The sequence below is a fragment of the Schistocerca cancellata genome, chromosome 2, assembly GCF_023864275.1.
Source record: "Schistocerca cancellata isolate TAMUIC-IGC-003103 chromosome 2, iqSchCanc2.1, whole genome shotgun sequence".
In the NCBI taxonomy this organism is placed as follows: domain Eukaryota; kingdom Metazoa; phylum Arthropoda; class Insecta; order Orthoptera; family Acrididae; genus Schistocerca; species Schistocerca cancellata.
The window spans coordinates 497,079,005-497,093,983 of NC_064627.1; the positions used below are offsets into that span (position 1 = coordinate 497,079,005).

Here is a 14,979-nt window from a genome sequence, read left to right on the forward strand (position 1 = left end):
TACACTGCCGCAACCTCCCGGCTGTCGCCACTGCCCCGTTTGACGATTGCACGCGAGCAGCACACGTGCAGCGCTGTGCTCATGAGTCGCGTGCAACGTTTGCCCGCCCCTGTCTTAGATAAATTGATGTTTTATGTGATTGATGGTATAGCCACCCAAAGGATAATATCATATCGAACCAAAAGAATGCAGAAAGTTGTACTCATTAATTCAAGTAATATAATTCAGGGATATAATTCTGACTGGGGAGAAATCTCGTAGGGTTCGCCAAGGTTGAATCTTAGGCCCAGTACTGTTCCTTATATATGTAAATGATCTTCCATCTGATGTACAAGAAGGAGAAATAGTTCTTTTGCAGATGACACTGGTATTGTAATCAATCCAATCATACATACAACAAGAGAATAAATTGTAAACAGAGTTCTTAAAAGTATCGTTGACTGGTTTTCTGTGAAGGATCTCATCCTCAGTTTGTAAAAGACACAACTTATTCAGCTCTGTACGTTTAGGGGTACTGCACCAGTGATAAGTGTAACACATGGTGAGGAGATAATAAATAGGATGGAAACTTCAGAATTGTTAGGTGTCCATACTGATGAGAATTCAAATTGGAAAAAAATGTATTTTGGAATTAAAATTTGAAAACAAACTGAGAAAGTTTATCATTGACAATTCCTTCTATTCCGTGGAAGAATTTCTATTACTTTAATGTGTAAAAGGTGGTGAATAGGAATTACTAACTCAAATCTGTAGATCTTTTTTTCGTTTTGTAATAAAAAAATTTAAAAAAACTTAGAAGTCTTCAGAATGCAACCGTGTGTACAAATTAATGTGTGATGTGAATATAAAACTTGTTCCACATCATTACGATCAATCATCCAGAGTGATTCATGGAACATGCAACAATAACTAACTGTCTAATCCACTAATGTACACTGCCATTTGAAAAATCAGGGCTATTTTCAGGACTCTAAATGTATATTGAGAAATTCTTGTTTGCCAGATACTCACAAATTGGGGCCTAGCAGGATGAATGACTGCTGTGTGATTGAATTGAAATGAATTTTATTTGATCCTATAGGATTACATTGTATACATTAAATACACACATAATATAGGACATGTCAAAATCAAAGACCATTTATCGTTACTTATTATCTAAGGAGGCAGCCATTTTGATTGCACTATACATCATCATTGATTATAAAGAATGAAACATACAAATTTAATTTGATATGTACTCTTCAGTACTGTAAAATTCCTTATCCACCAGGTAGTCTTTTAAGTTTCTTTGGAAAGTTAGTGTCATGTAAACTGTCATGCAGGTTTTTAAGCAAACTTCTTAGTAATTTGATACCTGAGTCAGTGTGATTCATTATCAAGCATTGTCAATTGGTAGGATATGCTTTGTACATCGTTCTTCTTCTGAGTTGCAGATATGTACACTAGTATTGTAATCCACTCTGAACTATCTTTTGTGCTGCACATTATCAATTTACATATGTAAAAGTGAAGGTGCCTATAGATTTTTAAAGCAATTTCTGCATGCTTCAGAAGTCCTTCTTAGAATGATTCTGAGCGTCTTGTTTCTGGAATGTTTGTGTTTCCCAACACTGTCAATCCATACTGCAGAAGCAGTTCAAAAAATCCATGGTATTTTGTGCACAGGAGTTCTTTCTTTGCATATTATAACTGCTGCTGCATTATGAGTTTCTTACAGGCAGAATTAATATGCTGTTTGCATTTCAGCTCATTATCTACAGTAGTATCTAAGAATCTAGTGGACTCTTACTTCTTTCAGTTCTTATTTGTTTCTGAACACTGCATACAAAGTTTTTTTTCCCCATGAGCCATGGTGATACATACTTTGCAACTTCTCTTAAGTTGTTCCACATTTTGGTCAGTGTTAAGTACATATTTTCTTCTCTTTCTCTTCAACACCTGTACCATTTATGAAAAGATTAAACTATAATGCCCCCATTATCAAACTGTACGGCACTCTGTATTTAGTGGATTTGGTTTGTAAGTAGTAGGAATTTTCTATTGATACATATTGTTTCCTTTTACATATGTATGATTGTGTCCAGTTTCCTGGTTGCCCTCAATTCCCATAGTCTTCCAGTTTTCAGTATTTCATGGACAAGTTTCAAATGCTTTGGAGGGATCCAGAGACATTGTAGATACAAACTTTCTTTTTCCTAGAGGCACTCTGTAACATATTGTCAGACTGGCAATTGCTTATTCTGCAGATTTTCCCTTTCTGAAACCATGCTGTGATGGTACAGGAACATTACATGTAGCCAGAGATACAGATAATATATCATACAAGCATTTTCAGAATTTTTGAGAGACCTAATATCAGTGAGACAGGTGTGTAGTTATTGGGGTCATCCTTACCCTCTTTTGTGTATAATGATACAAAACTGCATACCTTTAGTTTTTCCCTTATCAGCTATTGCATTTACAAAAAAAGTAAGTCTGATGGCAACAGCCAAGGTAGCAGGAAGCAAACATCCTATCAGAGATAAATAGTTGCTGGTGTGACCACAGGATGGTGCAACTACAACACACAAGTAATATGGGCAACACAAAATGAAACAAGTAATAAACCTTTATTTAAAAAAGATATGTTTAGACCAGAGATCCCCAAACTTTTTTGTCTTGTAGACCAACTGACTTTTTTTCAGGTTTGGGTAGACACCTGCCTTTCGTATATTAAATGTTTGCAGATTCATCAACTTCATATATATGAAGATGATATCTGTTCTTTCGAACACGTCCGAGAGAATAGGTACCATCGGTGACCATGCAGCTCATTTTTAGAATGAAATTAAAATGAAATCACTAAGCTTAGTTGCATACAGGCGTTGATATACGTCAATGAGGACAGTCGAAAATGTGTGCCCCGACAGGGACTCGAACACGGGATCTCCTGCTTACATGGCGGCCGCTCTATCCATCTGAGCCACCGAGGACACACAGGATAGTGCGACTGTTGGGACTTATCTCCGGCGCACATCCCGTGAGACCTACATTTCCAACTTACTGTCTCACACTATATTCATAGTGCCCCTGCCCGTTATACTCATTACTCATGACTTTTTGCCGATTCCCATAAGAGTTAGGGCACTGTTTTAATAGAAGGAAACATTCCACGTGGGAAAAAATATATCTAAAAACAAAGATGATTTGACTTACCAAACGAAAGCGCTGGCACGTTGATAGACACACAAACAAACACAAACATACACACAAAATTCTAGCTTTCACAACCAACAGTTGCCTCGTCAGGAAAGAGGGAAGGAGAGGGAAAGATGAAAGGATGTGGGTTTTGAGGGAGAGAGTAAGGAGTCATTCCAATCCCGGGAGCGGAAAGACTTATCTTAGGGGGAAAAAAGGACAGGTATACACGAGCGCGCGCGCGCGCGCGCGCGCGCGCACACACACACACATATCCATCCGCACATACACAGACACAAGCAGACATTTGTGAAGGCAAAGAGTTTGGGCAGAGATGTCAATCGAAGCGGAAGTACAGAGGCAAAGATGTTGTTGAAAGACAGGTGAAGTATGAGTGGCGGCAAATTGAAATTAGCGGAGATTGAGGCCCGACGGATAACGAGAAAAGAGGATTGTAATTATCCGGGCTGTTATGCCGTGGTCGGTTGATGAAATCTGTGGTGATTCCCAACGTTTCGTCTCCGACTGCGGGAGACATCTTCAAGGGGGTCCGTAGCTTGGTGGAAGGTCCAACACACACACTGGCTCGCTACTGACTGCCAAACATTGGGAATCACCACAGATTTCATCAACCGACCACGGCATAACAGCCCGGATAATTACAATGGACATGATATTTCCGGCTGTGAAAATCTATATTTTAGTATGAGAAGAGAGGATATACTGAAGGGCAAGTTCCCATTTCCAGAGTTCTGACAGGTTGGTGTTAGTGGGAAGTATCCAGATAACCCGGACGGTGTAACACTGTGCCAAGATGTGCTGGACGTGCCCCAAGGCATGTTTAGCCACAGGGTGATCCTCATTACCAACAAACACTGTCTGCCTGTGTCCATTCATGCGAATGGACAGTTTGTTGCTTGAATGGACATATTCACACACACACACACACACACACACACACACACACACACACAAATTCGCATGAATGGACACAGGCAGGCAGTGTTTGTTGGTAATGAGGATCACCCTGTGGCTAAACATGCCTTGGTGCATGGCCAGCACGTCTTGGCACAGTGTTACACCGTCCGGGTTATCTGGATACTTCCCACTAACACCAACCTGTCAGAACTCCGGAGATGGGAACTTGCCCTTCAGTATATCCTCTCCCCTCGTTATCCGCCAGGCCTCAATCTCCACTAATTTCTAATTTCAATTTGCTGCCGCTCATACCTCACCTGTTTTTCAACAACATCTTTGCCTCTGTACTTCTGCCTCGACTGACATCTCTGCCCAAACTCTTTGCCTTTACAAATGTCTGCTTGTGTCTGTGTATGTGCGGATGGATATGTGTGTGTGTGTGTGTGTGTGTGTGTGTGTGTGTGTGTGCGTGCGCGAGTGTATACCTGTCCTTTTTTCCCCCTAAGGTAAGTCTTTCCGCTCCCGGGATTGGAATGATTCCTTACCCTCTCCCTTAAAACCCACATCCTTTCGTCTTTCCCTCTCCTTCCCTCTTTCCTGACGAAGCAACCGTTGGTTGCGAAAGCTTGAATTTTGTGTGTATGTTTGTGTGTCTATCGACCTGCCAGCACTTTTATTTGGTAAGTCAGATCATCTTTATTTTTAGATATATTTTTCAGACGTGGAATGTTTCCCTCTATATATATATATATATATATATATATATATATATATATATATATATATATATATATACACTCCTGGAAATTGAAATAAGAACACCGTGAATTCATTGTCCCAGGAAGGGGAAACTTTATTGACACATTCCTGGGGTCAGATACATCACATGATCACACTGACAGAACCACAGGCACATAGACACAGGCAACAGAGCATGCACAATGTCGGCACTAGTACAGTGTATATCCACCTTTCGCAGCAATGCAGGCTGCTATTCTCCCATGGAGACGATCGTAGAGATGCTGGATGTAGTCCTGTGGAACGTCTTGCCATGCCATTTCCACCTGGCGCCTCAGTTGGACCAGCGTTCGTGCTGGACGTGCAGACCGCGTGAGACGACGCTTCATCCAGTCCCAAACATGCTCAATGGGGGACAGATCCGGAGATCTTGCTGGCCAGGGTAGTTGACTTACACTTCTAGAGCACGTTGGGTGGCACGGGATACATGCGGACGTGCATTGTCCTGTTGGAACAGCAAGTTCCCTTGCCGGTCTAGGAATGGTAGAACGATGGGTTCGATGACGGTTTGGATGTACCGTGCACTATTCAGTGTCCCCTCGACGATCACCAGTGGTGTACGGCCAGTGTAGGAGACCGCTCCCCACACCATGATGCCGGGTGTTGGCCCTGTGTGCCTCGGTCGTATGCAGTCCTGATTGTGGCGCTCACCTGCACGGCGCCAAACACGCATACGACCATCATTGGCACCAAGGCAGAAGCGACTCTCATCGCTGAAGACGACACGTCTCCATTCGTCCCTCCATTCACGCCTGTCGCGACACCACTGGAGGCGGGCTGCACGATGTTGGGGCGTGAGCGGAAGACGGCCTAACGGTGTGCAGGACCGTAGCCCAACTTCATGGAGACGGTTGCGAATGGTCCTCGGCGATACCCCAGGAGCAACAGTGTCCCTAATTTGCTGGGAAGTGGCGGTGCGGTCCCCTACGGCACTGCGTAGGATCCTACGGTCTTGGCGTGCATCCGTGCGTCGCTGCGGTCCGGTCCCAGGTCGACGGGCACGTGCACCTTCCGCCGACCACTGGCGACAACATCAATGTACTGTGGAGACCTCACGCCCCACGTGTTGAGCAATTCGGCGGTACGTCCACCCGGCCTCCCGCATGCCCACTATACGCCCTCGCTCAAAGTCCGTCAACTGCACATACGGTTCACGTCCACGCTGTCGCGGCATGCTACCAGTGTTAAAGACTGCGATGGAGCTCCGTATGCCACGGCAAACTGGCTGACACTGACGGCGGCGGTGCACAAATGCTGCGCAGCTAGCGCCATTCGACGGCCAACACCGCGGTTCCTGGTGTGTCCGCTGTGCCGTGCGTGTGATCATTGCTTGTACAGCCCTCTCGCAGTGTCCGGAGCAAGTATGGAGGGGCTGACACACCGGTGTCAATGTGTTCTTTTTTCCATTTCCAGGAGTGTATATAAGGTAAGTCTTTCCGCTTGCGGGACTGGAATGACTCCTTACCCTCTCCCTTAAAACCCAAATCCTTTCGTCTTTCCCTCTCCTTCCCTCTTTCCTGACGAGGCAACCGTTGGTTGCGAAAGCTTGAATTTTGTGTGTATGTTTGTGTTCGTTTGTATGTCTGTCAACCTGCCAGCACCTTCATTTGGTAAGTCACATCATCTTTGTTTTTAGGTATATTTTTCCTACGTGGAATGTTTCCTTCTATTATAACCATATCATTAATTTGAACCCAACAATTACGTTTGTTATTGTCGCTGTTGCATTTCGAAATCTTTCCTGTCGTCTTATTTTCTCTTTATTTTCTCTTTCTGTTTTTACCAGTAGTCTCACTTTGTATTCACCTTCCCCTTTTACCGTAATCTACTATACAATTTTATCCCCCCTATATATGCTCAATAATATGTAACCCACTTCCAAACCATAACCAAAAAAATTTTTATTATCCGCTTTCAACACTACCGCTGCTATAAAATCCACCGTTTCTAGTTCAATTACAGCTGCTCTCACGTATTAAACAACCATTTCGCCCAGTTCTTATAACTTTCACTTTATTTCCACTTCTGTTTTTCGCACATCACTGATCATTTTAGCCGCTCCCCACAGGTTTTAACGTCATTATTTCTTCGTCAGACAATTGTTAGCCCCATTTTCGTAATCTTTCACCACAACACCACTCCTTTTAATACGTTTTTTCGAAATTTTCCCGAATTTCTTCGTCCTCTAACGTGATTTAGCGGCAACACAACCACCTAACCTTTATGCACATCGCTGTCTACCAACCCAAGTTCACCACAGGATCAACTTAACCAACACGTTTTCGCCTTTTTTCATACCAGATCTCCAGTTGCTTTCTAGTTCACCATTATCTCTCCCCATATATTTCTATCTTTCATTTTCATTTCAACCTCATACTAAACTTTCCACCTTCTAATACCATGTCACCCTCACAACACCCCCACAACGACCCCATTAAGTTTTATTTACATTCCCTCCGCAAACATGCCTTTACCCTAGCCAGATTACGCTCGCATATTTTATTTTCTCAGGCTTGTCTGACATTTGGCATAACCCCCAAAGGCCTCACACTTAAAGTTCCCATCTCTGGCTGCAACCCTTCTTTCCATCAGTCCCTATACCAGTTCCAAACTGAACAATCCATTGCCCTCACCCACCTAATCCTTCACCTACACATCAACTCAGCCAATGAACACACCCGTCAACTCCTATCCTTAATAAAAGTCCTCAATCTTTCCTCTCCCACATCCACACCGGCTATTCAGAGCATCCTCCTACAGGCCAACCGCAAATTAGAACAGCATGCCACCCTTCACCTCAAAAAACTGTCCAATCTCCTGGTTTCCCACCTTCGGAAAGGCAACTCACTCACCCTTCACAACCTTTCAAGCAAACCTCAACCACCTCTCATTGCACACAAACCCAGTCTCTCCCATCTACTCAATCTCCCACTTCCAGCTCCACTCCCTCCAAAACCTCAAAATTTCAATCAACACAATCTGGTACCACAACATCCTAATTCAGTAGTTAACCTTTCCTCCAAACCTCTCTCCCAATCCGAAACCTCTGTCCTATCCAAAGGCCTCACCTTCGGCCCCACTCCCCGACTCAACCAAACAGCCCTCGTCAAAGATTTACTGTCCTACACTCGTATTCTCTGTTGGAAGTATCACTTTGCCACGAAGAAAAATGATCCTAATCCTACCCCTAATGATCCAACTCCCCAAGACACTATCCAAATTGAACCCTGCCTGGAACAGTTCCGTCCTCCGTCACAGCAGGACCCACCTCATCTTCCTCAAAATCACCCTCTCCAAACCTTCCAGGAATTTCTGACTTCCAGCCTTGCCTCTCAATCCTTCTTAAAAAACCTTAATCCTACTCCCAACATCACCACTGCTGAAGCCCAGGCTATCCGTGATCTGAAGGCTGACCGGTCCATCGTCATTCTTCCGGTGGTCAAGGGTTCCACGACCGTGGTACTTGATCGTCGGGAGTATGTGGCTGAGGGACTGCGTCAGCTTTCAGACAACACCACATACAAAGTTTGCCAAGGTAATCCCATTCCTGATGTCCAGGCAGAGCTTCAAGGAATCCTCAGAACCTTAGGCCCCCTACAAAACCTTTCACCTGACTCCATCAACCTCCTGACCCCACCGACACCCCGCACCCCTACCTTCTACCTTCTTCCTAAAATCCACAAACCCAATCATCCCGGCTGTCCCATTGTAGCTGGTTACCAAGCCCCCACAGAACGTATCTCTGGCTACGTAGATCAACACCTTCAACCCATTACATGCAGTCTCCCATCCTTCATCAAAGACACCAACCACTTTCTCGAAAGCCTGGAATCCTTACCCAATCCGTTACCCCCAGAAACCATCCTTGTAACCATTGATGCCACTTCCTTATACACAAATATCCTGCACGTCCAGGGCCTCGCTGCGATGGAGCACTTCCTTTCACGCCGATCACCTGCCACCCTACCTAAAACCTCTTTCCTCATTACCTTAGCCAGCTTCATCCTGACCCACAAATTCTTCACTTTTGAAGACCAGACATACCAACAATTAAAGGGAACAGCCATGGGTACCAGGATGGCCCCTTCGTACGCCAACCTATTCATGGGTCGCTTAGAGGAAGCCTTCTTGGTTACCCAGGCCTGCCAACCCAAAGTTTGGTACGGATTTATTGATGACATCTTCATGATCTGGACTCACAGTGAAGAAGAACTCCAGAATTTCCTCTCCAACCTCAACTCCTTTGGTTCCATCAGATTCACCTGGTCCTACTCCAAATCCCATGCCACTTTCCTTGATGTTGACCTTCACCTGTCCAATGGCCAGCTTCACACGTCCGTCCACATCAAACCCACCAACAAGCAACAGTACCTCCATTACGACAGCTGCCACCCATTCCACATCAAACGGTCCCTTCCCTACAGCCTAGGTCTTCATGGCAAACGTATCTGCTCCAGTCCGGAATCCCTGAAGCATTACACCAACAACCTGACAACAGCTTTCGCATCCCGCAACTACCCTCCTGACCTGGTACAGAAGCAAATAACCAGAGCCACTTCCTCATCCTCTCAAATCCAGAACCTCCCACAGAAGAACCACAAAAGTGCCCCACTTGTGACAGGATACTTTCCGGGAGTGGATCAGATTCTGAATGTGGCTCTCCAGCAGGGATACGACTTCCTCAAATCCTGCCCTGAAATGAGATCCATCCTTCATGAAATCCTCCCCACTCCACCAAGAGTGTCTTTCCACCGTCCACCTAACCTTCGTAACCTCTTAGTTCATCCCTATGAAATCCCCAAACCACCTTCACTACCCTCTGGCTCCTACCCTCTGGCTCCTACCCTTGTAACCGCCCCCGGTGTAAAACCTGTCCCATGCACACTCCCACCACCACCTACTCCAGTCCTGTAACCCGGAAGGTGTACACAATCAAAGGCAGAGCCACGTGTGAAAGCACCCACGTGATCTACCAACTGACCTGCCTACACTGTGATGCATTCTATGTGGGAATGACCAGCAACAAACTGTCCATTCGCATGAATGGACACAGGCAGACAGTGTTTGTTGGTAATGAGGATCACCCTGTGGCTAAACATGCCTTGGTGCACGGCCAGCACATCCTGTCGCAGTGTTACACCGTCCGGGTTATCTGGATACTTCCCACTAACACCAACCTATCCGAACTCCGGAGATGGGAACTTGCTCTTCAATATATCCTCTCTTCCCGTTATCCACCAGGCCTCAATCTCCGCTAATTTCAAATTGCCGCCACTCATACCTCACCTGTCATTCAACATCATCTTTGCCTCTGCACTTCTGCCTCAACTGACATCTCTGCCCAAACTCTTTGTCTTTAAATATGTCTGCTTGTGTCTGTATATGTGTGGATGGATATGTGTGTGTGTGTGCGAGTGTATACCCGTCCTTTTTTCCCCCTAAGGTAAGTCTTTCCGCTCCCGGGACTGGAATGACTCCTTACCCTCTCCCTTAAAACCCAAATCCTTTCGTCTTTCCCTCTCCTTCCCTCTTTCCTGACGAGGCAACCGTTGGTTGCGAAAGCTAGAATTTTGTGTGTATGTTTGTGTTCGTTTGTGTGTCTGTCGACCTGCCAGCACCTTCGTTTGGTAAGTCACATCATCTTTGTTTTTAGGTATATTTTTCCTACGTGGAATGTTTCCTTCTAAAACAAAGATGATGTGACTTACCAAATGAAAGTGCTGGCAGGTCGACAGACACACAGACGAACACAAACATACACACAAAATTCAAGATTTCGCAACAAACTGTTGCCTCATCAGGAAAGAGGGAAGGAGAGGGAAAGACGAAAGGATGTGGGTTTTAAGGGAGAGGGTAAGGAGTCATTCCAGTCCCGGGAGCGGAAAGACTTACCTTAGGGGGAAAAAAGGACGGGTATACACTCGCACACACACACATATCCATCCACACATATACAGACACAAGCAGACATATTTAAAGACAAAGAGTTTGGGCAGAGATGTCAGTCGAGGCAGAAGTGCAGAGGCATAGATGTTGTTGAATGACGGGTGAGGTATGAGTGGCGGCAACTTGAAATTAGCGGAGATTGAGGCCTGGTGGATAACGGGAAGAGAGGATATATTGAAGAGCAAGTTCCCATCTCCGGAGTTCGGATAGGTTGGTGTTAGTAGGAAGTATCCAGATAACCCGGACGGTGTAACACTGCGCCAAGATGTGCTGGTCGTGCACCAAGGCATGTTTAGCCACAGGGTGATCCTCATTACCAACAAACACTGTCTGCCTGTGTCCATTCATGCGAATGGACAGTTTGTTGCTGGTCATTCCCACATAGAATGCATCACAGTGTAGGCAGGTCAGTTGGTAGATCACGTGGGTGCTTTCACATGTGGCTCTGCCTTTGATTGTGTACACCTTCCGGGTTACAGGACTGGAGTAGGTGGTGGTGGGAGGGTGCATGGGACAGGTTTTACACCGGGGGCGGTTACAAGGGTAGGAGCCAGAGGGTAGGGAAGGTGGTTTGGGGATTTCATAGGGATGAACTAAGAGGTTACGAAGGTTAGGTGGACGGCGGAAAGACACTCTTGGTGGAGTGGGGAGGATTTCATGAAGGACTTCCTCAAATCCTGCCCTGAAATGAGATCCATCCTTCATGAAATCCTCCCCACTCCACCAAGAGTGTCTTTCCGCCGTCCACCTAACCTTCGTAACCTCTTAGTTCATCCCTATGAAATCCCCAAACCACCTTCCCTACCCTCTGGCTCCTACCCTTGTAACCGCCCCCGGTGTAAAACCTGTCCCATGCACCCTCCCACCACCACCTACTCCAGTCCTGTAACCCGGAAGGTGTACACAATCAAAGGCAGAGCCACATGTGAAAGCACCCACGTGATCTACCAACTGACCTGCCTACACTGTGATGCATTCTATGTGGGAATGACCAGCAACAAACTGTCCATTCGCATGAATGGACACAGGCAGACAGTGTTTGTTGGTAATGAGGATCACCCTGTGGCTAAACATGCCTTGGTGCATGACCAGCACATCTTGGCGCAGTGTTACACCGTCCGGGTTATCTGGATACTTCCTACTAACACCAACCTATCCGAACTCCGGAGATGGGAACTTGCTCTTCAATATATCCTCTCTTCCCGTTATCCACCAGGCCTCAATCTCCGCTAATTTCAAGTTGCCGCCACTCATACCTCACCCGTCATTCAACAACATCTATGCCTCTGCACTTCTGCCTCGACTGACATCTCTGCCCAAACTCTTTGTCTTTAAATATGTCTGCTTGTGTCTGTATATGTGTGGATGGATATGTGTGTGTGTGCGAGTGTGTACCCGTCCTTTTTTCCCCCTAAGGCAAGTCTTTCCGCTCCCGGGACTGGAATGACTCCTTACCCTCTCCCTTAAAACCCACATCCTTTCGTCTTTCCCTCTCCTTCCCTCTTTCCTGATGAGGCAACAGTTTGTTGCGAAAGCTTGAATTTTGCGTGTATGTTTGTGTTCGTTTGTGTGTCTGTCGACCTGCCAGCACTTTCATTTGGTAACTCACATCATCTTTGTTTTTAGATATATTTTTCCTTCGTGGAATGTTTCCTTCTATTATAACCATATATATATATATATATATATATATATATATATATATATATATGGTCCACTGGCCATTTGACCAACTTTCTTCAGTGCGTATGCACAAACAGTGCCTGAACTCTTACGGGAATTGGCAAAAAGCCACGAGTAATGAGTATAATGGGCAGGGGCACAATGAATATAGTGCGGGACAATAAGTTGGGAATGTGGGTCTCACGGGAGGCGTGCCAGAGATAAGTCCCTGCAGTTGCACTACCCTCTGTGTTCTCAGTGGCTCAGACAGATAGAGCGTCTGTCATGTAAGCAGGAGATCCCATATTTTTGACTGTCCACGTTGACGTATATCAACGCCTGTATGCGGCTAAGCATAGTGATTTCATTGTAATTTCATCATCAACTTCAAATGTATTTTTATCTTCTGATACAGTGCTACTCACTTTAATAGGTTGAACTAGAGATGAGCAATATAAGGAAAAGATAGAGTGCTACTTACCATAAAGATGACATATTAAGTTGTAAACAGGCCCAATGAAAAGACACGTACAGGTAGACTTCTGGCAAATCCTTCATCAGAAAAAGAAACACACACACACACACACACACACACACACACACACACACACTCATTCACACAAGCAAGCACACCTCATGCACAAATGACCATCATCTCTGGCGCCTCGGACTGGTCTGAAGAAAAATATCAGCAAGCGCTGCGACCCTTTTACACAAGGTATGAAGATGGGAAAGTTATCAAAAACTTTCTCGTGGTAGTTCATAATACAGTGTAAGTAACAGGAACGTCTCTCTGAAGCCAGAACTGTATGTTAAGTATATCACTGGTGCTTATTCTGGTCACTACTTCTTGTAATATGGCATCCGTTTCTTCAGTACTACTGTATAGATACATAATCCACTGTCCTATTTCCATAATAAAGACATCCTCAAAACTTAGGCTTCATATTTTCTATGAAGGACAATTAAATGTTGAATGTAGGTTGAAATGACATCATCCTGGCAGATTGTCTGTGACAAATTGGGAAACTGAGAAACTTTTCACTGTCCGTTGTTTTGCTTCATTAGTCTAATCCTACAGAAAAGCTAAAATGATAGACTTAATGTTTTATGAAATTTAGACTGCCACCTAGTAACTGCAAAGTAACTTAGTTAAAGTTTGTAATTTTGCACAATTAAATTGATTAAATTATTTTTTAAAGTTGGAATTTTAGAATCCTAAAACTCTAAAAAAAGTTTCAGATACTGTGAGAAAAATCTTGTCAAAAATAAGGCTTTTGACAAGAAGTGTACTTCAGTGTGAAGGAGTAATCGATCAAAGTTCTTGTCATTTTCTTCTCATAACTGTGCAAATAACTTTGAATTCAACTTGTCATCTCAAATTTTGTCTACTGTTTTAATGACAAATTGAAGAGACGGGTGCAAACTACCGCTCAGATTTTTCGAAACTGATTGTTGTCAACGGATGACACTGTGTATTGCAAACACCCCAGGTACATTTTGTTTTAAATGATTCATAAATCCATGATAGTGCCCACACGTGGCATATTCTTCGTCTGCTGTTGCTGATATTACATTTGATAAAGGGATTGCTTTTTTTCATAGAATAATCTTTCATAACATTGAATATTTATTCACCTTTTGTGTGTGTTATCACAGTTCTCATGAAGAGCAGTTATTTATGGATTTCTTAGTCCATAACAAAATGAACATATGCCAGTAATAATGCTTCATTACAAGATAATGTTGACTCATCCATTTGTGTGGAGAGAAAGTCTTTTGCAAATAATTATGCAAGATGTTTTGAGTATTGAAATTCATTTCGTTAACATGTCTTTTGAGTACATCATAAGCAGGTTTGGGTAGAACAGTTGTTAAAACTTCAATGGCTGACAAAATTATCTGTTCCCCGATGGTATGTGAATTTCCAGATTTAGTTATAAGTAGCAAGATGATGTAAGGCACTTGCAGACCATCACCATCTTTTTCTGAAATTGAAGTTAACGTACTGTCCACTGTGGGGCTCTTTTGCAGCTTTTCTTTAAGTACTTGAAAGCATTTCAGACCATTACCTTTCTTGTCAAGGTGACACCTCAGATGATCCTCCAGCTTGGAAGCTCTCGTAGTGTCATTGCTTCACACTTTGTTGGTTAAAAGGCACATAGGTAATCATTTGTCTGACAGTGAGGAATGAAACCAACCTTTAAATACTCAACACTAATGTCTACATTTACTTTTAGAGTCTGACATCTTTAGTATGAGTTACCTATGGACAAGAACTAAGCTATTTAGATAAATATGATAAGACATTAGCAATCAAAATTGATCCTCTCAACCTCAAGTCATGGCTGGCATGTCTCTATACAACTGAAGTAACTACAAAGATAAAATTTGATAAAAAATGACTTTCCTCCAACATTTCCAAACATGGTGACATTACTTCCTCACACTTGTTTTGTGTGCAACCACTGCCAA

At 44.0% G+C, this 14,979-nt stretch overlaps 1 protein-coding gene across 2 annotated transcripts in view; it reads left to right on the forward strand.

Moving 5' to 3' along the window:
• The window catches only part of LOC126162035 (tubulin-specific chaperone E), a 76,743-nt gene that overhangs the window by 18,999 nt on the left and 42,765 nt on the right, over nt 1-14,979 (forward strand). The gene's annotated exons all lie outside the window — the stretch shown is intronic.